This window comes from Sceloporus occidentalis, unplaced genomic scaffold, assembly GCF_023333645.1.
Source record: "Sceloporus occidentalis isolate IW3139 unplaced genomic scaffold, rSceOcc1.0.p SCAF_147, whole genome shotgun sequence".
Lineage (NCBI taxonomy): Eukaryota > Metazoa > Chordata > Lepidosauria > Squamata > Phrynosomatidae > Sceloporus > Sceloporus occidentalis.
In genome coordinates, this window is record NW_028317127.1 from 2,038,616 (window position 1) to 2,062,977 (window position 24,362).

General features: G+C 40.6%; 1 protein-coding gene across 1 annotated transcript in view; it reads right to left on the bottom strand.

Annotated features, from left to right (window-relative positions):
* The window catches only part of LOC149280809 (netrin-G1-like), a 102,227-nt gene that overhangs the window by 77,364 nt on the left and 501 nt on the right, over positions 1-24,362 (bottom strand). The gene's annotated exons all lie outside the window — the stretch shown is intronic.

A 24,362-nucleotide genomic window follows, 5' to 3' on the forward strand; every position in this document is an offset into this window, starting at 1 on the left:
GGCAGTTCTCTTGCAGCCCACTAAATGGTTAAATTGATCTATACATTGTATGTTTTGTTGTGAGTGAAAATATAGTTTTATCGTTATTATGTTAAATCCATAACTGTAATGTTCATGTCAGTTTCTTAGGAGGAGCATCACTACATAGACCAGTGGTTCTCAACTCATGGGTCGCGACCCAAAAGTGGGTCGCGACCCTGTCTTCAGTGGGTCGCGGAGGGTCAGGGCCGGACTGGAGGCATACCGGGAAAATTTCACTTTCCTGGGGGGCTGCCTTACACATTCTAGCGGCAATCCGCGAGCAGCAGGCTGTCAGGACCACGGCCGCAACAATCAGGGCCATCAGGCAGCCTCCAGTCCAGCATGTACTTTAGTATTACTCCCCGACCGCAAAGCAAGTTGCTTGATTGGTTTGCGGTCGCTGTCTGCTCCTAGTGGGATCTGAATAAAGTTTTTCTCTGATTGCTCCTCCCCTCTTCCTGCTGCAGCCCGCGGACAGCCTTTCCACTCCCTCATCTTTTCTGAGGTTATTTTTGGGTCGCGACTCAATGACAAAAGACAAATGTGGGTCCTGAGGATACACTGGTTGAGAACCACTGACATACACTAATATGGAGTCAGGAAATAAGCAATTTACAATATATCACTACTACCTAAAATGGATATGTGTGGCCAAGGCCTGGATTGGCCACCTGGCTCACCAGGCAAATGTCCGGTGGGCAAACGGCCATCGCCAGTCTGGCCCTTGTACATCCTGGTGGTAGCCACACATTCAAAAACTGGATCTGATACCCGGACGGCAATAAAGGTAATCGTACAGTGTCCATTGGCCACCATCTTACCAGAAATTTGCCCTATTTGCCAGATGGCCAGTTCAGGATTTGATTTCTCTACTCGGTTCTATTTTATCCTTACATAGTTCTCCCTTATCCTCCCCTTTCCCCTGCTGCTGTTCCATTATGTCACAGATGTAAATTTTTGGTTGGTATAGCCTGACAGCTGTTAATGATGCCATGCGCAGGGTGCATATTTATTAATGAGTTTTTATACATAGCAAACCCCTGCCCCCATATGCATGGCTTCTTTTTGCTCTAAGATTACAGTTTAACTATTTACAATTTGGAATCCCTTTCTGGATAAAATCTTGTTGTCCTTTACAAGGTGAAAGTAAGAGAAAAACTTCGAACTGTGAAAGGAGAGAAATATATTAAGGGCTTGCTGCATCTATACTTCTCAACAGGGTCTAAACTGAGTAATTTTAGTGGCAGAACCAAAGTCCTTGAGGCAATGACTGCAAATTATATGATACAGACATATCTGCTTCTATTTCTGGAATCCATCAAGCTGAGATTCCCAAAATACACACCTTGTCTTTCTACATCTGATCAACCAGCAGAGAGGCAATGGGAATAGACTTACCGATAACCTGTGTCGATAACGTGGTGTTGCAGTCTTATCAGCCTTTTTTTCCCAATAGTTGGTTAAGAAACAAAATTACAGGGTAGGTTCTGAATGAGATGCAGAGTAAGAATTTCAATCATGTATGCAACTGTGCTTTCCATTTTGTACCCTATTGTGGCAAGTCTGTATGTGTGAGAAACATTTTAAGGCTTGGTAAAAAACTTAAAAAAGGGTAAATTTGACAAATACACTGACAATCTGATATTTTGTGTAATCTTGAAGGTATTTACTGGTAATACATAGTAAAGCGCCAAGAGCAGGGCACTATTCTCATTGTGTACTTGTGTGTTTGATCACCATATAAAGCCAGTATAACAACCTCATGCTGACGAGTCCCATGAAGGACGAAACAGCTGTCCATGAGTGGTGATCTGGCTATTGTACCTCTTCCTGAGTTTTGTCTAAAGGCTGTCTTGTACAGCGGGCAATTACTTTCAAGGGATCCATGTATAAAGTGGATATAGAGGCAAAGGTGATAATTGTTAACCTTATTTGCATGTGCCTACTGAGAATCCCTTGTGGTTGTGGAAGCACCATGAGATTTCTGAGGGAAAAACAAGCCTTCTGGCTTGTCTGGTGTCTGTAGATGAGTGTTTAATAATACTTCTACTACCCCTTAAATTTAAGTGGAAGGGTTTCCATCACCTTTTACCCACCATAACTTATGTAATGGTATCACCATATTGCTAATGTTACTATTAAATCTATATTCTCCCGGCACTGTAACAATGCTGTCTGCTAGTGCTTTATGAATATATATATATATATATATATATATCATTGAGACCCCCTTGTCCCAGCTAAACAGTATGCAATACAATTTGTTATCCTCTTTGGGTTATTAAGCAGGGCTTCCTTCTCTCTGTAGCACAGTTTTCGGTTTGGGATCAGAATGAGGCTTATAATGTCACACAATTTAAAGTGTATAGGCTGTGCTTCAAGTATGGGAACCCTGTCCCTTCTCAGAAAACAACCACACATTGTGAGGATCTGTGTACTTTAGGACCTCCACTGAATTCTCTTAGGACCCTATAAACAGAAAAATCCTTCAAAAACCTCTCACTGGCATCTATACAACATTCTTTAATCTCGAGTGGGCAAAGCAGCAGACGTTTCTGGGCCCACTGATGCAGATCATTCATCTGCTGTTGCTAACCACCGAATGTCACCCTTCTTGGCATCCATCCAGATTTGTTCAATGCCGTCAGCACCCAGATATTACATTTACGGTATCTTGAATACTGAACCTCTGAGACTAGATGTAGACAAGAATGCAAAATGTAGATTATAGGGTTGATTTGTTGAACAGTGTTGCATGAACCATATATATCTGGAATGTAAAATAGTAATGCATATATACTGTAAACACAAAGCATCCCTATTTGTCCGTAATTATTCCTCACATTCCTCCCACAGCTGCCTGTCAGGTAATTTAATTCCTTAAGGACTAATAATTTACAGGGTAAGTCACAAAAAAATGGTTCTTTAGGTCCCATGAAATACTCCATACATCATGGCCATTTTACACCTGTAGAGTATGACCATCTGCTCACCCCTCTGACAGCTCTGTCCAAAATGTATGGCCTTGAGCTGGCAGAATTACAGCGCTCTAACTGAGGGACATTGCGTACAAAGGGGATTTTGACATAGTAAAAACAGAAATAATGCTCTGGTCTTGAATAATAATACAGCTCTGGTCCTGAAGGGGTTAAACATACATAGGATAGGCATATGGCTATCCTAATTATAATATTTAAAAAAAAATAACTACTCTCAGTCATTATAAATTATAACTATTTTTTGCATTTCCAATAGTTAATTAAATATTGTAAGTATTTATAAGAAAATTATTATCTACATATTAAAAGTCTATCTTTCCCTGGTCAATTCCGATTAGAATCAAATGCTTTTAAAGCTGTTGGACTTGTTGGGATAATCCATCCGAAGACAATTCTGTCTCCTCCTCCTCCCCCTTATCTCTCACATACAAAACCACAAGGCATGTGAACAAGTAATGAATCTTTACAAGAGCAATCAAACAACCACTTAACAAACCTCCTGCAAAAACACAATAATTAATCTAAACACCAGGATAAATTGCATTGGATCCAGTGGGCTTCAACATATGCTCCTGGTCTGACCCCGTCAGAAAGATTTAGATAAAAAAATGACATAGAAACACAAGGGGAAACAGAATGGGATGGACCCTTAACACTGTAGTAATCTGATGTTCCCTATCGAGCAAGAAGCCTTCTGCTACAACACTCTTGACGCTGGGGTCTTATCTCTATAGATAGTCCTATCTATGACCTGCCCAGTGGTGTCCCACCTATGACAACTTTTTAATATAAAAAACATAGATGGTGACAAATTAGGTAGTCTGCAAATTAGAAAATTATGAAAAGCCTTCCATTTGTAATTAACAGGAAACCTACGTTGGTTTAGGCAGCTACAATTTTGTCCCAGAACTGCTGGGTGTTGAGTATCTTCATTAAATGTATGGCTCCTGATGTAACATTACCATTCAAGCTGTTCATTGTACAGTTCTGAAGTGAACTCATTCATAAAAATTATATTAATCACATAACCAGCTTTGTGTAAGAATCTGTCTCCTACCTGTTAGCATAAAGGTTAAATCTACGCTGATTGCAAAAATGTTTCTTCTGAACAACCATTTGGAAAGCATCGTAAACAGCTTCAAAATCATTGTGATCTGTTGTGACAAGTCCCAGAATATTGCTGCATCTGCTAATTAGCACACGTGCTGCCTTTTTTTTTTTGCAATTTACAGTTGATAAATATTTCAGTAGATCCTATAAAGGTCTGAACATTAATATTCCCTGCAAACTGGTGCTCACGTGAAAACAAGGGCACACATTTATGCTAAATTAATCGTACTTTTAGATGAATCATGGGCACTGAGAGTGTTGCTTGACATTTCTTAAAATGCGCGTGGAAACATAAAAAGCAAAGAGCAGTAAAATTAAGAATATGTGTGGAAATACTGCATAATAACCTTCATTTAGGGTAAAGGGTTTTAAAACACAGTGTTCGAGAAAAGAAAGGGTAAGTAAATAGCAAGTTTAGATTGTATGAATGAAAAAGAAGATATAAGTTGCTAGGGCATGTCGTATGTTTTTCCTCATGAAAGGCCAGTTGGTTAGAGAAGCTTCTGACCGACCTTTCATTGTTATGAGCATACCTGGGAACTTTGGGGCTCTGGCTACCCAGAGCCTACCCTTAGGGGTCACGGCCATGATTACCCGCCGACGTTGGTGGGTGGTTCCGCTGATGTTGCGGAAAATGCTCTCATTTGGAAGGGAAATGGACGGGGAGTTGGGTGTGTTAGGACTCCGCTCGTGCGACCCAGAGGATGTGAGTATTCGCCTTGAGAACTAGAGCTTCTCCTGGGTCTCTGGACAAAACCCAGAGAGTTCCCAGGTATGGTTATGAGACTTCCGCCAGGAGGAAGATGACAGCAGGTAGCTTCAGGAGCTGCCCCCCAGCCTTCCTACACTACAGAGAGAGGGGGCCATTACTTTCCTGGTTTGTGTTATATGTTGTTGCTACTGAGAGGGTTAAATGCACCAAATGCAGTCAACCATCGAAAAACTTTTATATAGTACTTTTATATAGTTTCTTACAGAGCTTCTATAGGGTTGGTGTGGTCAGGCCAGATCAAACTCAAACCAAACATTTGGGTTGGTTTGGCGTTACAAAGGTATCCATAGATCGATCTGCAATGGACTAGATTCGGTGTATGGGTAGCTTATTGCATGGGTAATTTGGCTCGGCATTGACATATACTCTGCCTACTTATGGGTTCTTATCGAGCCTTTTCTCTGCATGATGATCCCAGCCAGTCAGAATCCTCCTTCACTGGGAGGGTAACTTCTACTTGTACTGCTCAGTAATACATCCATGCAGAACGTTTATTAGACTTTAAACAAAAGCTCCAGAACAACAGAAATTAATGTAGAATGGGGGAGGGTACAATGTGAGATTGCTGTAGAAGCCAAAGATCACTGTTTAACCTGCCCAAGACATTTAACAATAATATTCAAATTACCTGTGTATAAAATAATCCTTTATCCACTATGACACATTCAGGGCTGGTGCAAGGATTTTTGCCACCCTAGGCAAAACATAATTTTGCCGCCCCCTGGCTCCACCCCCACAAGCCCCTTCCCTTTTCCCCACTCCTCCCCATAGTGACCGCAAGCCGCGGCCGCGCTTATAATTAATGACCGCGGACGGCGGTTCGTGGCTGCCGGCGCTCCCTCCAAGTAGGCGCCCTAGGCGGACACATTAAGCACTAGAGTACGGTAGCTATTTTTGAAGGGGACCATTAAGGAGCAGGAATGCATAGCTATATAAAAAAATCGTACAGGGCCATTGGCATGTCACCCGCCTCTGCCTATGTGCAGTTGTCAGGCTCCTCTAACCGTTACCTCACACGGCCAGGGATATTCCTCTCCTATGCTCACCCCAGCAGCATAAAAGCAATCATGGGGTAGACTGAAGCCACGGAGTAAGGTAGTGTTGTGTGTCCTGCAGTTGTGTGGTAGGCCGAAGTCATGGACTAATGTTCCAACCTCCGGCTACACCTGTTGAAGGGGAGGAGAGCCTACCCCCCACAATCAGACTACCGCTAATATCATTGAGGCCAAGAGGCAGAAGGGGTATGTGTAATAGAAGCACACCTCTCTGCCATCCAATTTAAATCAGAGGGGAGGAATAAAGTCCTGCAGTCCCAGAGCTATTTTAATTCCTTAGATTCCAGTTTCCAGGTCTACTTTCCTTGTTGTGCTACATTGTTTTTTTTTGTTTTTTTTTTTTATTACCGGGCATTTGACTTGTGACTCGTTTGGATCAGCCTGTTTGTTCCTACTCGTGACCTCTGCTTGGAATACTCACGTTTGATTAATGTCTGCCTGCCTTGATCATTTGAAGTGTCTCTGGCTATGCTTTTTTTGCTTATCCCTTCTGCTTTGCACCCTTGTGCTTCCACTTCTATCTAGGTGGTCCTAGATAGAGGTCCCCTGCTCCAACGCTCCAACCCTGACAGTTGTTGGCATGCCACCCACCCTGCTTTCCCAATTATTTGTTGTGATTGGATTGCCTCAAACTTCCAGGCATCGGGAATGTAATCCCAATATGTTGGACTACATTATTATCTGTAATATTTTTAAACATGTTGCATGTTTTATTTTAGTAAATTCCCAGCTGCTTCTGCTATGACGCATATTGACATATGAGAACTCAACAGCTCATTAAAACAATGTATTTTGCTTACTATTTATCATTAACAAAATGATGTTACTACCACTAGGAGGCAGATCTGTGGAGGTGCTTTATGATTGCTTTAGATGCAGACAGTGGACTCATTGCCATATTGGATTAGGAGGTGCATGAAGAATATTTTAAGTGCAGGGAACCCTGACACTGTCCTATATTTTGCTGTCTGAGTCCCCTAAATACTCCGTCAGTGCTTATAGAAAATACACATGTGCTGTGATTTCAATTTCTCTAAATAAGCTGCTAATGGTTATGCTATAATTTTTGAGCCTAGGAGATTTAAAGCATTTTTGATAAATGTGCTCTTTTATTCAGCAGTCATTAATAACTGCCTGAGACGGATGGAAGGTTCTTTGGAATATTAAAGTAGTGGGAACAGGAAATTGGTTGCCCCACAGTTTTAGGAGTAAGAGGGGATGGTGAGAGCCATAGTGATTCTTTTTTTGGCATCAAACTTTGTTTCAGACAGCAGTAGGTGTTATATCGGCAGAACAGCAAGGATCACCCAGAGACACCTCAACGAGACGAACATTATCAATTCATCAAAGGAGTAAATGTCATTAGGAACCGGGAGCCGGGGAATCTCTGTATTTGATCTCGAGTGATGATAACATTGCTATTGATTGGCATATTCTCAGGCTCTTGCCGTTCTAGACACAACAGATCATACATACTTGAAACATGTCACTCAAGGCTATTTAATAGAAGAACCTGACCCAGACAGAAAGCAAACTTTTGGAAAATAAAATTAACAGTCAAATCGATTTTGCAAGGAATGCATTCAAGTATTGTAAATGCAAACATTTGGTCGCTTTCATTTCATAAATAAGAACAACTCCTGTTTAACATCTCACTCACAACTGATTCTTAAATTGCTTTTATAAGTGGGCCTCTTAGAGCTTCGAAACATAAATATTTTACTGTATATCATATGAGGACTCATCCCCCAGCCTTGGAATACATTTATTCTGCACCCTTTTCTATCTGCTTCATGTGAGAATTTCTGAAGTGACAAGAAAATCACATTTGAATTTGACTTGTGGAGAAATTTACACCATAAGATTTGATGTTAACTGTATTTGGTAAAAGGTTATACTTGAAGCTGTCGCTTATACCTTTGATTAGTATTTCAGCACCTGACCTACTTTTAAAAAAATCTGGTACCTGGCATCCCACAGAGAGACTCTGAGACCCTGAGTAGTAGCACTTCACCTTGAGAGTTCCTGGGTATGCTGGTAACTCTTATGGTTTGACCTGGAGTCTCCGGGGGAAAGTCCTTCTTCTCTTGGTCAGTTTCTGCTTTCTGTGAAGGCTGTTTGGGGCTAGATATGCTCCTTCATAAAGTCACTCCCTCACAAGAGGCAGTGCTCTGGGTAACCTACCCTGTGAAGTTCCCAGTTATGGACTTTACATGGCAACTGTCAGGAACTGGGTCAATACAGACGACTGTAATAACCCAGCGCGCCCATAGATGGAGTTCAGGAGGTATTGCGCAGGAGTGGAGTAGGACACACCCTGGTGCAGGGTGACTGCACTCTCCCAGGTGGGCATCTAGGGTTGAGCAGCCACATACCAGCACCCTGACATAGCAGCTGACGTAGTCCAGAACAGAGCAGAACTAAACTTGGCTGAATGCGGAAATCCACACTAAACTTGGATCTGACAAAACGAGCAAAACTTGAAGATATCCTGCAGGCACCCTGGAGCAGGCATGAAACGTAGCACTGGAATCATGTGCAGGATGCTGCAGGCAGGGAGTATGGAAGCTAAGCAGAGTATCAACAGAAACGTAGCGAGCAAGGACAGAGCAAGGAGGACAGAGCAAGGAACAGGGAGACCGAGCAAGGAACATAACCATACAAGACATACATGATACAGGGCACAACAAAGGACAGGGAACAAGGCAAGGCAAGGAACACAGAAGGAGTGAGGAGCCATAATCCTCGGACGCTTCTCCTTTAAGCAAGGATAGGACTACTTAACTGGGACATGGGGAGAGGAGAGAGGAACCTAAATCCTCAGATGATTCAGGGAAGAAGGGCAAAGGTACATAAGAGAACGACGAGCATGAATACAGGAACTAGCCTAGGACTATGTGATAACAATTGGAGATTCCGTCACATCACATGGCCATAGTATGCTTAGCCCACCACTACGCCAAAGTACTCCAATGACGGTGGGTCCTAACACTAAGCCCTGAATACGAAACTAAACATTGAATCCAAACACAGAACCGAGAAGGACATACCTTTAGACTGCAGACTGAGACAAACAGAACATACAGGTGGGGCACACCTTATAAAGGAAACAGAGCTGGAGCAAAGAGCAAGACTGGAATCAAGGGATGGAAGATCAGAACAGAGCATACGGAAATCCAGGAATGGATTAAAGCAAGACAGGGAAACAAAAGACATGCAGCTCCGCAGCCTGGGAAGAGCGTGACAGCAACTATATAAGGAACATTCATGTATAAATTTGTAAGACTCCTTAAATTCTTTCTGCTTTTCAGACTGTTTCTATAACAAACACTCAGTAGATCTATTCGGACTCTCTTGTTTCAACGCGCACTGGCACATTAACCTTTCTGGCAGCCTACCTTAAGTGTGGCACAGTATTGGCACCACTATTTTTAATTCTGAATTCCGCCACTAGGGGAGCATGTGAGTTCTACTTCCCAATGCCTGATTATGTGCTGTGGTCGTCCACTGACATCAGGATGCTGCCTCTGTGAAAATAGTCCCTAGCCCGGTGCTCCTAACTTTTCCGCTAACACAAATATAGTATGATTTCTAAAGTTTAGAAGGTATGGCTTATCATACAGTTTTAGCAATAATGAATCCCTTGAAAGTGCAAAATCTCTACAAATTTTGTTCCCTTCCTTGCCCGTACTGGTCAGGGAAATTTGTGATTTTTACCATTGCGTTTTCCTTCCTGCACAGTGTTTTTCAAATAAGTGTTACTAATTGCTCCCTAATGAATTCACCAGCTACATATTTATTTAAAAATCAAGCTCCTGACGCATTTAATTACTATGTTCTTATCTTGGAAGTGCTTGTGTTTTAGTTACACCAAATTACAGGGAACAAAAAATGCTTTCCATAGGTAATTATGCCTTTATGTATGTAAACATCTTGCCGTGTTACTTAAAGCACTAATCATAACTCAATTTATGTTCCTTCTACTTTTATGTAACTGTCTATCTAAAAATTGGTAAACTTGTTGCCTTGTATACCAACATCCTATTATGGTATGGTTATGGTATTTGCAGCCATGCAAAGGCTGCATTTTTCCAAACTGGAAACTATCACTAATTACTATTACTAAAAATATTACTAATTACTATTACTAAAAATATTTTTAAGACATTTTGGGTGATTCTACCATTTAATTGAAGAGCTATTAATCATGTGTGGTGTGTGTGTTAGATATTCATGTAGTCAGAAACTTGACACTTTTTGTGAGCTAAACAAGGGTTTGAAGCAAACTTTTCTTAATATAGCATTCAGGTTGATTTATTCAAAATAGTAAACACCGTATGGAAACTTAAAAACAGAATTAACAAGCTTTTAACATTTGCTCTAAATTTTTTTTTATAAAATTTAGTACAAAATAGTGTGGACAAGCTGACCATGGTGGGATACGAGCCAGACCCCAGCCAGGTTCCCCAAACCAAGAAATGTAACATCTGGAGTCACAGATACCTGTCTGTTTAGCAGGAATCAGAATGGCAGAAGACAAAGAGACACTTCAGCCTCTTATGTCTTCCAACTTGCACAAACCAGTTCCTAATGCGTCGGGTTGAGTTAAACATTGGGTTAAGGCTTTTCCCCAAAGTGTTTGGATAAAAACCATTAAGTAAAGGAATTTGTTTTTATTTCATGCATATACAGTACACTGAGAACCACACAAAGGAGAGTTGTCATTAGAAGTTGCTTTGTCGCATTCTGTATGTTAAAAATTTGTTTTTTTTCTGGATAACAGTGTCTTTACTCAATCCGGTTTGAACAGGAGGTGCGTAATGGATATAAATTGTATTTGCTTCCTCACTGACAGCATGCTGAGTGTGCAGTGTTGGGTGACACCACTGGGTTCATCCAACACCCCTTTCAAGAATTGCTAATTGAACCTGAAGCGCCAAGATAAATTATATTTATTTTACTCCACATGCTCCCACCACCCGTGTCTCTGTGTAGACTCCTTGTGAATACCTTGTATGCACAAGCCACATATGTATACACATTTCTACACTTTTGTAGGAGGTGGCAAGTTTTTTTCCCCATTGCCTTGTATTTCTTATTTTTTTTTAACTAGGAACATCCTACTTGTATTTTACCAGTTGAGGAAAATAGCTTCTGTGTCACCTTGCACTCCTATCTTGTCAAGATAACCTTTGCCTGAAGAAGTTTATTTTCAGGGAAATGCTAGAACAAAATGTTGTAATCTAAAATTGGAGGATCAGATGCTTAGATGTAATTTAAGAAGGTTTTACTATCCAGACAGGCTAGTAGAACAGCCTCCTAGCAGAAGTGTTAGTAGAGTAAGGGAATTTAAACATGCATGGGACAGGTATAAAGTTATCTTGAATCTAAGACTAGACCAAGGACTGATTAAGGTCTAAGTCATCACATCAGCAAAAATGGGCTGACTAGATGGGCCAAATGGTTCTTATTTGCCATCAAATTCTGTTTGTATCGGAAGCCGGGGGGGGGGGGCAAACAACAACATTACAAGAACATTTTTTTCAGATTATTTTTTCCTTCATGCTAAAGGTTAGTGAAAATAGGGGAAAACAAAATTAGTTGTAAATAATTCTTTAATTTGCATCTAAAGACGATCATTATACTTTGACTTGACCAAGGCTGCGTGTATTTCCCGACATCTGAGATGCTCATTTCTTCTCCAATAACAGATGCAATACATCATTTGCTACTATCGATTTCTGTCCTGGATCTTTCTCCAAGGATACGTCTAACTGTCAACTCTGGTTCTCAAGCAAAGCCTTTTGGAAAATGTTTTAACGGGAAATTGATAAAGGAAGCAATATTTTTCCACTTTTAAAAAATATGATCCTTCTCTTGGGTGCTGTGTATAAATACAAAGCTTTACTAAACGTGTAAAGCTATACATTTTAAAATATATATTTTTTAAATATTAAGTGTATACATTAACATTGGATGTTTAATGTGGATTTAAAAAAAAAAAAATATATGCCCAGAACAATATATACCAATGCATAATTAATTAAAAACAGCATCCTATCAGCAATGGCTCACATAATTACAAGAGGAGCCTCTAGCTGCTTTACTACTAACACACCGTCCTATGTAATTAAAAATAGCCATTGTAGGCAGATCACATATGATCGTCGGAAGAAACTCAGTAACACAGCAATTTCATGTTGTGTCTTGACCTTTTCTTGACGAAGATTCAGACAATGTTTCAAACCAGAAGCTCTTTGTCAACCCTTGACTGAGACCCTCTGGGTCAAAACGTGTATCTGCAGGTACATCTTAGGCATGAACTCAGCGGTACATGCTCAAAGATTGGTAGAACATAGTGAATGATGGAGTATACCTGACACTTGACTTGCGTGGACAAACAGGCTAACAGGTCTTAGGAGCTATTATGATTTTACTCAGTTGATTCATTCATATAGTTTTCTTAACCAATTCAGAACACACAAATGAAACCATTAAGAATTTAAAAGATCATGCTTACGTCTCCTTCTCCACTGGGAGACCCTCAGTCATATACTTCTTCATGGTGCCATAAGGAATACAGGACTGATTGCCAGGCACAATACGCCAATTCAAGTCTCTCATTACTGAAAAGGGCTAGCAGGATTCATAACATATTCTACCCTTACACCAAGGATGTGACAAAAAAAATGGAGGTATTTTTATTTTGATACAAAGCTTCTGCTTTGCTTTGTACAAAACTAAAAAACATACGTTTCCATAAACCATTTCTACAACCATTAACCCTTACATAAACATCCCTTCGTCCTACTCTTAACCTCTTCTAGGCAGTACAAGATACACTACTACCGTATTTGCTCCATTATAAGAAGAGCAAATGCTCTGAAAATTACCCCTCGTCTTATAATCGGGGTCACTCTGCCTCCTGAAATGCCTTATACCTCCCTATATGCAACTCTGCCCCATAATATGCCTTTTAACCCCCTAAATGCCAGAGTGGCATATAGGGGTATAAGGCATTTCTGGGGCAAAGTGGCAAGACAGGGGGCAGATGTGTATAACTGGGGGGGCAGGTTGAAGAAAAAAAAAAAGGAAATAAAAAAAAAATATTTTTCTCAATCATAGCTTTTATTTAAAAAATGTTCACATAGTTTACATGAATTAACATTTACTGGTAAAACTTTTTTCCTATAGGGTCGTCTTATATTCAGGCTTTTTCTTTTTTTCATAAATTAATATTCAGATTTTGGGGGATCGTCTTATAATCAGGGTCGTCTTATAATCAAGCAAATACGGTATATCGAGTAGGACAGTTGGGACTTTATGTCACATATCTGCCAGATCAAGTTCTTTCTTCCAATGATAATTATATTCACAGGGTGTGGTAGTACTAAAACGGCAATTGTAACACTTTAAGCATATATCCTTTAACAAGTATACCTCCTAGAATCCACTTACTCCTCCGTTAAAAATGTATGTTTATTTCAAGCCATTAAAAACAATATTCATCAGGCATTATACAATATCAACACAACATATTTCCAATCGAGCATACACCGACTGGTTTTGGCACGCAAAATTCCATTTTCAGGGTGACTTAATGACTTGAAATAAACATACATTTGTTTACTACAAAGGAGGAGTATGTGGATTCTAGGAGGAATGCTTGATATATACTGAAACTGTTACAATTGCCGTTTTAATGCTACCATGCCCTGTGGACTTGATCCTGCAGATATAAGGTACATCTACTCCCAACTGTGCTACTTGATAAAGTAGTTAATCTTGAATTTCACATTACTGCTTAAGTTGGTGTGAGTGGCTATAAAGTTAGACTATCTACTTCTTCAGTTAATTTGATAGCTGTACTGTATATACATCGAGAAAACACAAAACTATATAATGCACCTTCATAATGCTGCAATTTGCCAAACACATTCACTAAAATATTAACAGAACTCTCACTCCCAGATGCTCTCTGCATACTTGAACCCTCACTGTTTTGTGGGTTGGTGGAATGGAGCTGTAAGATGACACAGCATTCTGCTGGTCCTTGGTCTCAATGACCAAGATCTCTAGGGTAAGGTGTCCAATGATGGCTACTGCAAAGCCAAATAATTATATGAAATCAAAGGGGAGAACAATAATTTCCATGTGATGCTGTTTGTTCAGGCTATGCTGCATCAAATAAGCATAAAGTTCCAAGACTAGACTGTTTTAATGGCTTATCAGCAAAGGCAAGTAAGACATTTTACAAGTGTCTTCAAGCTCACAAGTGGGGCCCTCAAAAGACCACCATTCCTGCCAGGAACTTTGTGTAAAAGTACCGTAAGGCTAGACGGACAGGGTCCTCAACTCCTGATGTATCTGTATTAATGTATATTTGTTATGTATGTCTTAACTGCCCCATTTAAAGTGTACAGCTATCAGAAACCTGCTCTTTAAGATAATAATAAAAAATAAGTCAGATGACCGGGTTATGGTTAACATAACTATTGAAAATGGAATTAGATGAAATAATGAGCTGGCTTAGCCTATCCCCCATTCTTGTTCTATAAATATTTAGCAATGTTAAATATTTTGCCTGTCTCTATAGCTTAGGGATCATGCAGATGAGGTTCTGGGACCAATGAATAATTCAGATGGAAAGCAGGTAAAAGACTGCAGGAATCTTCTCCTCCTCACTTGGCGTTTTCTCTGGATTTCAGCAGCATTTGTCAAGAGAAACTAAAGGAACTGGAAAGTAATGACGGAGGTCGTTAGCCCCCAATCTGTACTGGAGTAACATTGATATTCAAAGTGCAGCCCGCTGGAGAGCTGACATCTCATTAAAATGAAAATGATGCAATTTCTCTTTCTCCTCCTTAATGGGGCTGTGTGACAATGTAATTGACGACTGTTTGTGAGACTGACAAGGTGGCCCTCTTCCTTACTGCAGAAATCTTTTTCTGGCTTTAGTAAGTACTTAAAACTACACATAATACCACAAAAGGGATGAAAGTATCAAGTTCAGCGAGGGCTGCCATTTCAACCATGCTTTCCAAAACACATTTATTTTTACTTCTTTTGAAAGTGTCTCCCTGCATTACGAGTTGATGCTACCATATATTAAGCCACTGTTTAGGGCCTCAAATGATCTAAGGCACCCCATTAGAAGAGTTATAAACCTTTATGCATCTTTAAAGAACAAATGATTCCTTCGTTTACATAAGATTATTCTTTGTATCCCTTGTACTACACATGGGCCCCAAAATATGTGTTTGGGGCTCTGAAAAACAGGAGCTCCCACATGCCTGTAGTATGTGGCCTATATAAACCCACAGTAGGAAATCAATTACGTAATCAAGTTTATGCATCCCTAAGGCAGGAAAGCAACATGAAAACGTGAGATGGGTCCTGAAAATACTGCCGATAGTCAACCCTTAAGCTTCAGGATTCAAGCCATCCCTCCTATCCAGACTGCATATGGGTACAAACCCATTTTACCTATTTTACTGGTTTAGAACAAGATGAAAACAACAACGCTGATTTTATATATTTTCATGGTGTAATGACCCTTAGGCTAGGTTTCCACTTGGGTTTTTGTCCTGCATTTTTTTTCTTGATGAAAAACGCCAAGAAAACTGCCACTGCATTTTCCTGCGTTTTGGCGTTAAGCCTTCAAGCTTAATCAGTACTTGCTTCTCAAATGGTATACAACACCCCCCCAACATTTCAGGTTTCCAAATCAGGATACCTGTGTAGGGGGTGGCAAGAGGAGGGGCAGGACTGGGCCAGAAGTGGAAGACGTGATCACCCACCTTACCCAAATAGCCACCTTGCGATGCTAATGTGGCGAGGGTGAACACGGGAGCTGTGATGGAAGTCTGTGTTGCAGCAGCACAGCCCTCCATTGCTTTTTTTCACCTCTCTGGGCCAGAGGATCTACCCAATTGGCCCATGTTCCTCACTCCCTGCAAAAGCAAAAACTGAGACTGTCCCATGAGAACGGGACTGTTGAAAGGAATGGTACACAGATAAGATTGATTTCTAGTACCTTTTTATTTTTAATCTGAAAAACATTTTGCTCAATGATGTCTTATCTATTCATAACTGCACTCTACTATAGCATTCAATCGTATTTTATAAAAGCAGACTTTTTGACCTAGACATTGTGTTTTCAAGTTATTTTTCGACATGCATATCCCGCCATGCTTCTTTACAGTATGTATTGCTAGAGCTATAACAGTGAAGAGGTTAATATATACTGTACAGAGTCATTCACTCCTGCTCTGCAGATAAATGACTCGTATGCCCTATATATAGCAAGTATTAATTTTTAACGAGAGAAGAGAGGCCTCATTGAGTTGCCCCACTCAGAGGGCTATAATTTTGCCTTAATAAGGCACTATTGATAATCAATAGGTTAATCACTTTGCACTAATGAGAGGCTGAAAATTGATGATAGAACCTGAACAGTCTTTTAAAGATGAAATAGAATATTTAACAAGCTCCTAAGGCTAAAACACGAAATCTGTAAGATTTTTTTTTAGCTATAACCAGCAATGCATACTGTAGGTAATAACCTGCAGCGCAAAGGGTATGTGTAAACCGCAGTATGATGTGTATGTATAATCCTTAGTGCAGTGTGGATGAAACATTATTTTGTATTATACCCAGGGCCGGCCGAAGACTTAACGCCGCCTGGGGCGAAGTTTAAAATGCCGCCCCCCGCCGACGCCGGGGGGGGGCGGCATTATCTACCCCCCCCCCCGGTACCTACCCTTAAACAGTCCTGCGGCGAGTCTCCCTGTGCTGCCACGGTGCCGGCTTGTAATGCTGAGCGCCGGAAATTCACGTCACTTCCGGCGCTCTGCATTACAAGCCGCCACCTAGACCGAACAGGGAAACTCGCCGCAGAGGAGAGAGAGAGGGGCGCCGAGCGGGTAAGCGAAAACCACTCGGTGCCCCTCTCTCTCCTCCGCTTCAAAAAAAACAAAAAAAACCCGCTTGGGGCGGCAAAGTGCCGCCCCTTCTGAAGTGCCGCCTGGGGCAATTGCCCCAGTCGGCTCCATTGTAGGGCCGGCCCTGATTATACCTATAATCTACAGTAGTAGGTATATGCAAAATCTGTTTGAATGTGTTGCCCATGGGAAAAGGTCTAGAACACCCATCATAACCAGCATAGTTCCCATACATAAAAAGCAAACCACGCAACTCACAACTGACTCCACTAAAACAACCACAGGAACCTTAGGTCCCCGCTGAAACCATAGACAGATATAGGGCAGGAGAGGAACTCGCTAAAGGTAGAAAATAATCCCGCTAAACCCACCTCCCCGACTCCTCAAAACTTTCCCCCTCAAATCCACAGGATAACCAATACCTCCATGCCAGTGAATGCCGGATCATGCTGCTCTTCCCTCAAAGTCCAGTGAAGAAGATGTGCAAGTCTTTTATTGTAGATATCTTAAATACTACCATAAACTCATAGGTGACAAGTCCACTTGTGAATTGTCTACTCTAAGACATGAACCATTCAGCCCACCTGGTCTGCCAATTTTTCATGCTGTAAAGACTCAAACATTCCTTAGATCTTGGTCTCCTCTAAGAATCCGGATAGTTTTATGCCCGTCCTAAGGATGATACTGTATTAACATCTACCACTTCTCATCGTAGGCTGTTCAACTCATGTTCATAGTAAAGAAAGAAGATGGTAGATAAGTGGAAAACATAAGTGATGTTCGTTTTCTCATTGTCCTCAGCTTTGCACAGCATGTTATAGTCAGCACCAGCGAGAGAAAGCAGGGGAGCGAAACTGATTTTTTTAACTCACTTTTTTACCACTTATTATAATGATTGTGTAAACTTAACTTATCATATGAATGAGGTTTACTCACTCCTTAGCAACACTAAGTGTTAATGGCGCTGGGAAACTTGCAGTGTAATATTCACTAGAATGCTGAACTATATTCACACAACAGCCGAAGAAGTTCAAGCTCCTGGTTATCACCGTTCTGCTGCAACGCTAGCTTATCATCTCTTTATAATGTGCCAACAATATCTGCAGTGCAGTACAATGGGCCACAACTATCCCAAGAATAGATTAACATTAATTAATGCACAATTCTGCTGTAACTATGTCTCTGCTGGGACAATGTACCAGGCTCAGAAGACATCTTAATTTAGTTTGGATTGGCGGAGAAGAATATAGCAGCACTTAAGGGTTTGAATTTCTCTTAGCTCAGCAACTCCAGCCCCTGAATCACACAAAGCCTTCTGTTCACAGTCTCCCTCCGAGCCGCTGCTCTAAATGGCGCACCTTAAGAGTTTGTTTACTGCAAAGCAAGAGTGTAAGTGTGTGGTACAGCGTGAGCTTGGTGGATGAGAGTGGTGTGTGGCTGACACTTTGTCCACACACATAAAATGTGCATGTACAGCTAATGTATCTTTTTGTATGTGTCTGTCTGACTTAAGACAAATAGAGTGAAAGTATTTTTCCTCCCAATGCTCAGCTTACTGATACCTGGGTCAGGGAGCACTCCCTCTGGCTGCTGAAAACCGCCTTCCGCCTCTCCAATAACAATAGCAGCTATAATAATGGTTTCGGACTGCTTCACATGACTGATTAAGGGACAGCTCAGATGTACAGTTTTGCAGCTTCTCCTATAACAGTAATGCGGGGCAGACAAACCAAAACCCCACAGAAACATAGAATTTGATGATAGATAAGAACCGTTTGGCCCATCTAGTCTTCCCATTTTTCATGATGTAAAGACTCAAACCTTAATCACTGCTTAGTCTCCTCTTAGATTTAGGACAGCAATATGCCTACCCAGGGCCGGCCTTAGGGGTGTGCGACCTGTGCAGCCGCACAGGGCGCCATGGCAACAGGGGCGCCTGCCCGGGACTTAAATTAAAGCATCGTTTTTTTGTTTTGTTTTTTTTTTAACTTTATTTAACATCCTCCATATTAAAGTTTTTTTTTTAACTTTCTTTAACATGGAGGATGTTAAATAAAGTTAAAACAAACAAAAAAAACGATGTTTCAATTTAAGTCCCGGGTAGGGGCGCCGAGTGGTCGCTCGTGAAGTTTTGCTGCAGCCGCTCGGCGCCCCTCACTCTCCGTGACTCCGTCGCGGTGCCGGCGTTTCATGCTGAGCGCCGGAATTTTTCCGGCGCTCATCTATGAAGCGTGCACCGAGGCAGATCGGGAAGATGGACGCCTCCCGCTCCCACCGCAGGACTCTGGCAATGAGGTAAGGATAGGGAGAAGGGGCATTGAGAAGGGGCAGAGGACGGGGGGCAGGGGGGAGGCAGTGAGAAGGGTCAGGGGGGGCAGTGAGAAGGGGCAGAGTGGGAAGATGGACGCCTCCCGCTCCCACCGCAGGACTCCGGCAACGAGGTAAGTAAGGATAGGGAGAAGGGGCAGTGAGAAGGGGCAGAGGATGGGGGGCAGGGGGGCAGTGAGAAGGGGCAGAGTGGGGGGGCGCCAGAGGAGTAGTCCGCACAGGGCGTCAGAACACTTAAGGCTGGCTTTGTGCCTAGCCCTTGTGAGTTTAAGTTCCCTCACTGTTTTAGCATCTACAACGTCTTCTGGGAAGCTGTTCCATGTGTTATCTTCTTCTTTAATCTGTCGCCCATACTGCACCTGTAATCTCTGAATGCAGGTCCTAATTCTTCTACACTTCTCAATACTACCCTCAAGGAACGCACCAGTATTTACAATCCAACAAAAAAGAAATTATGTCTTTAGCAGGTGAGATTGTCTAAGACAAAAGGTACATGTTTTTTTGTCCTGCTCACCTTTTTGTTCTAAAGTGAATAAGTCAGAGGGTGATGTAAACCATACATCATTGTCTTAGTGCCAGGTCTCTGGCTTCTATAATAGATCATGGTCATGGAGTGTTTCTTGCAAAGTCATTCATCTGATATTCTGTGGGGTGGGTATGCATGTTTACATATCACATATTTATCATGTATCTCTTGCATACAAGATGATCTCAGCAACCGGTGCCAAAATTGCTAATATAATGCATAATGACAATGTGTCAGAGCAGGGATAGAATGCATCTCCTGCTTTCGCAGAACAGTGTCATTATTGGTAATTGAATATCCAGCTGTCTTGGCTGTCAGACCTAGATAAGTTATTTTTATGAGAGATACATTGCAGATTAGTTACATTATGACCATTCTCCAGGGGTCGGACAAACACATTAGGGGCTTCTCATTTTGCGATAACACAAAACAAACATTCTGGTATCTTTTCTAAAATGTCAGCACCCAGTGGTTTTTTTTTTTCTTTCAGAAAACCAACTGCATAAATTCCATTTTAAAAGTCATATTTTTCTTTTTTTGTGTATTAAAAAAAATGATTTAAAATCAAAACAAGGTGCAGTTTTATTTAAAATACACAAGAAATTATTAATGTATTAGTGGAAATAGTGACATTGATTACTGGGCATTTTCATCCAAGGAAGGGTGATAAGCACCATTGAGAGCCATCGCACCTTTACCTCCCAGTCATTGCTAGCCATGAACAGGTCTGCCCCTGATCCCCTGGACCAGCATTCTTCAGAAGATCCAAGTATAGTTGTTTGGGAAGTTATATGGAGCTGTTAATATAGTAGCTACCAGTACTGAACTTTTGAGTTAAATTGTTTTTGGGACGTTATGCCCAATGTAGGCAAGATATCCTGTCCTAGGCCAACTTGGCCCAGACTTAGGGTGGCCGTGGGGCAGATCCACTCTTCGGTGGTGTGGCCTCCCTGGTGTGCCGCTGCTCACTGGGTGAGTTGTAAGTGAGGATGAAGATGGTGAGGATGAAGATGGTGGCTGGAAGTGCCATCCTGGGTCAGGCCAAGCATAGTGTTTACGGTAAATACATCACGACCAGTAGCCAGGTATGTAGCTGCAAGCTAAACTATGATATGCTAAAGGTAGGTAGGAGGTAGTGTCGGCATTTGCCTGTTGTGCCTGACGGTCAGTCCGGGTCTGGCAGCTACATAAAGTAGTTATGGCTGCAGTGGTGTGGAACAATCAGAGTGCAGGAGAGAGTGTGCCCTCTGCCAAATCTCCAGCTCCATTATGAATGGATACGTTTGTAATAAATGCTACGCTAACTGATACTGTATAAAAGACAAAGCACCCAGAGAATGGCACTTTACCTTTTTAGTGATTTCAACTGTGGATGGCTCGTTACTTCTCTGCAGACAATTTACAGATGTTTCACTGATGGATAGCACTGAGTTAAGAGCTGCTCTCTAACCAAGCGTAACTGCACTGTGTAAGGAGGAAGACACCTGCATCCCGGCTGTACGGTCCTAGAGATGCTAGAATGCATCGTGTATCAAACTATACAGGGCAGAAAGCTAGATCTGTATGTAAAAGAAACACATATAAGTAAATTGTAGGCATGCACTAAGAAAGAAAAAGCGGAAGATGAAGACCAATATGATAAATATGCAAAAAAGATCATTGTAATTCAGCGCCAGGCTGCTGTAAACATAATCGTAGTCCTTTCGATGAAATGTATACTACCTACATGGTCGCACTATAGCTAGACAGTCAAATTTTACTAGTGCACATTATAATTTTATTATTGAATGAAATTTATAAAACATACATAATTTATGCATACCAGTTACTTTATCGGGGAATTCATTAATCCTAGTTTGCTGCAAATATTTGGAAATTGAGAAGTGGCTCGGGGAATTCATTGTGCAGTGAATATGTTATAGTTTTCGTTAGTTACTCTGAATGTATACTCTAGTGCTTTAAGGGGAATTAACTCACGAGTGGTACGTGAGTCTTGGGGGTTTTACCAAGCAAAGGATCCAGGTGAGTTTTCCCCATATAAAAAAATAGAGCATTCCAAATCAAACTTTGATTTTTTTTTTGTCCCGCCAACTCATCCCTTGGGTAGCCTGGGTAGAGGTATAAAGAACATGCTTCTTCTTATGCTAGATCTATATAAATGTTTTTTTTTTCTTTATTTATTTTGCATAGCCAATAAAGCCTACATACTTCTATAGGCATGGTTCTACCTTATTACATTTATATTCACAGGGTGCAGTCTGACTAGAACTTATTTCATTTACCATTAAATTGGGATTTGCGCAAGAAATATTTTGCACCTGGTATTCATCCAGCATTTTTGCATTTAGTGTTTGTAAATCTCAAGCATCCTTTTATTCATCAGCAAAATCTCAATTTCTATGCTTCAGGAGCAAATGGCTCCGTGTTTAGGTTTTTAAAATATTGCAGTGCTATATTTTAATAGTGTTTTTGAGTGTGTTGTTGGTTAGTATAATAAACTGTGCATGCATAATTAATAAGAATTGCTTGATTATTAGGGTACCATAGCCTAGTTATGGATTAGCATATCTGCCAACAGTTCTGAGTTTCCCGCGACAGTCCATTTTTGGGTCCTGCCCTGTCAACTTCGGGTCTGTCCTGGCAAAAAACTACTGCCTATGCATAGTGTATTACACTGTGAACAGGCACCATTGCGTGTTAACTGTGTATGTCTAAGACACACACAGCCTAAATGCTGCAGGGTCATGCATAGTGTGGGGCCCCATCCTTTAAGCCCCCCTCTGGGATCTAGGAAGGAAATGTTAGTGAGTATGGATTAGGCAAATTCTACAAAGATTAAATTATATGCACACCATTTAATCAGTTCTTTTTCTTGAAGACTTGACAAAAAAATTGTCATTTCTGCTTTTTTATTATTCCATTAATTCTGGAACACTAAAGGATGTTTCAGAGAAGTCATCCTCATTTGCTGTCCCTTTTGTGATCTTATAAAAACAATGTGTTTGGGGATTCAGAAGGCAATGCACTGGCTTGCCCACATGTGCATCAACCAGGATTTACTGGCTGTATACAAGATTTGGACATGATTTTCCTTTTTTAGATGGGAACATTTACAGAAAATGTGTTATAGATAAGCATTCCTTTATGTGAGTGAGAAGGTTAGAAGGAAGGTAAGAGTGGACATTCACATCCGTTGCACTTGTCACAATGACATACATTATGTGTAATTGCTATAACCAATACAAATATTCCTTCTTCCCAGAATATGTAAATGAAAGGAAAACTCCAGTCATCACATGTACTTTAATACAAATAATAGCTTAAAATGTCATAACGCAAAATCCTCTCATTTGCATTGGCCCCTTTCCCCATCCCCATTTCAGGAGATGTGTTCTGCACAATGGAGGAGATGTCAATGGTTCCTTTGACATAATCCTCTGGTTCTTGTAGATGGAATCAACTTATATGGTAAATGCTACCTAATTTGAATGTACCTTATATTAATGTTATTTATTACATTTGCTGTGGATTTTCTTGTATTACAGCATACTAAAATTGAATTAAATCAATACAGCTGTTCACAAATTCTGCGACTTATTGATGTTTTTCCACAATGCATTACAGAAAGTCAAGGCAATCATTTACAAAGCAGAGTAGGCTTCGCAAACTCTCATTATTCACATTTTTATAAAGCTATTAAGAAGAAAAGAAAAAAAAAATCCACATATATCAGACAGATGATAAACGCCAAGGCATTTATCTGGCCAAAATTTTAAGATGAAGTGGTATACCATCTTTTCTTGAAAGAGGTTCTAAAGTCTTGAAAGGATGAATACTGATCTTTCACTTCCTTTGTAGCATGGCAATTTCATGTATAAAAAAAGAGATGTGAAGAATGTAGAAGAATGACGTGTTGTCCTAAAAGTTTTAGACTAAAATAATTCTTACAGAAACAGAACTTAAGAATACAGGGTTTTTTGGGATCATATAAAAAATACTAGTTTCTAAAATGATATTACAGACAACCAAACCAGTTTGCAACTAGAGCCTTTCCTGTAGCACTTTCCCGGATGTCAGTTCGTTTAGCTCATCCTTTGGTCAAAACTAATTCCATTATCACCAATATAAGGAATAGATTTGAACATTCAATTTTGAGAATAGATCAAAATATTTAACTAGCAACTAGAAAATAAATCACAAAGACATCCTTTCAAAACCTCTATGCAACATGTAGAGTTCTGGGTAGAAATCCTTGGCATGGAGCAGGTGCATAAGTATGGATTATTGGATGAAAATCTGTAAGCCTTATCTGGCATGGCGTTAGTCCCCAAGGATACAAAAAGCTAATGAAGGTGTTAGCAAAATGATCAGCAGATAAGATTATTTCCGTGCGTACCACGACAAAGACTGTCTCCTTTTGAAAATGTAAACAAGTCATTACTTGTATTCTGAGGTTTTCCTGGTTTATAGCTCTGTGTTTCATTGAAGATATAGGCACGATTTTTACTCTGATTCAACGTGATAGTTTTTTTATCGCAATGTAGGAAAATTCTACATGTTCTATACTATACCTTAGAGTACTTCGTCATTCTAATGAATTACTATTCA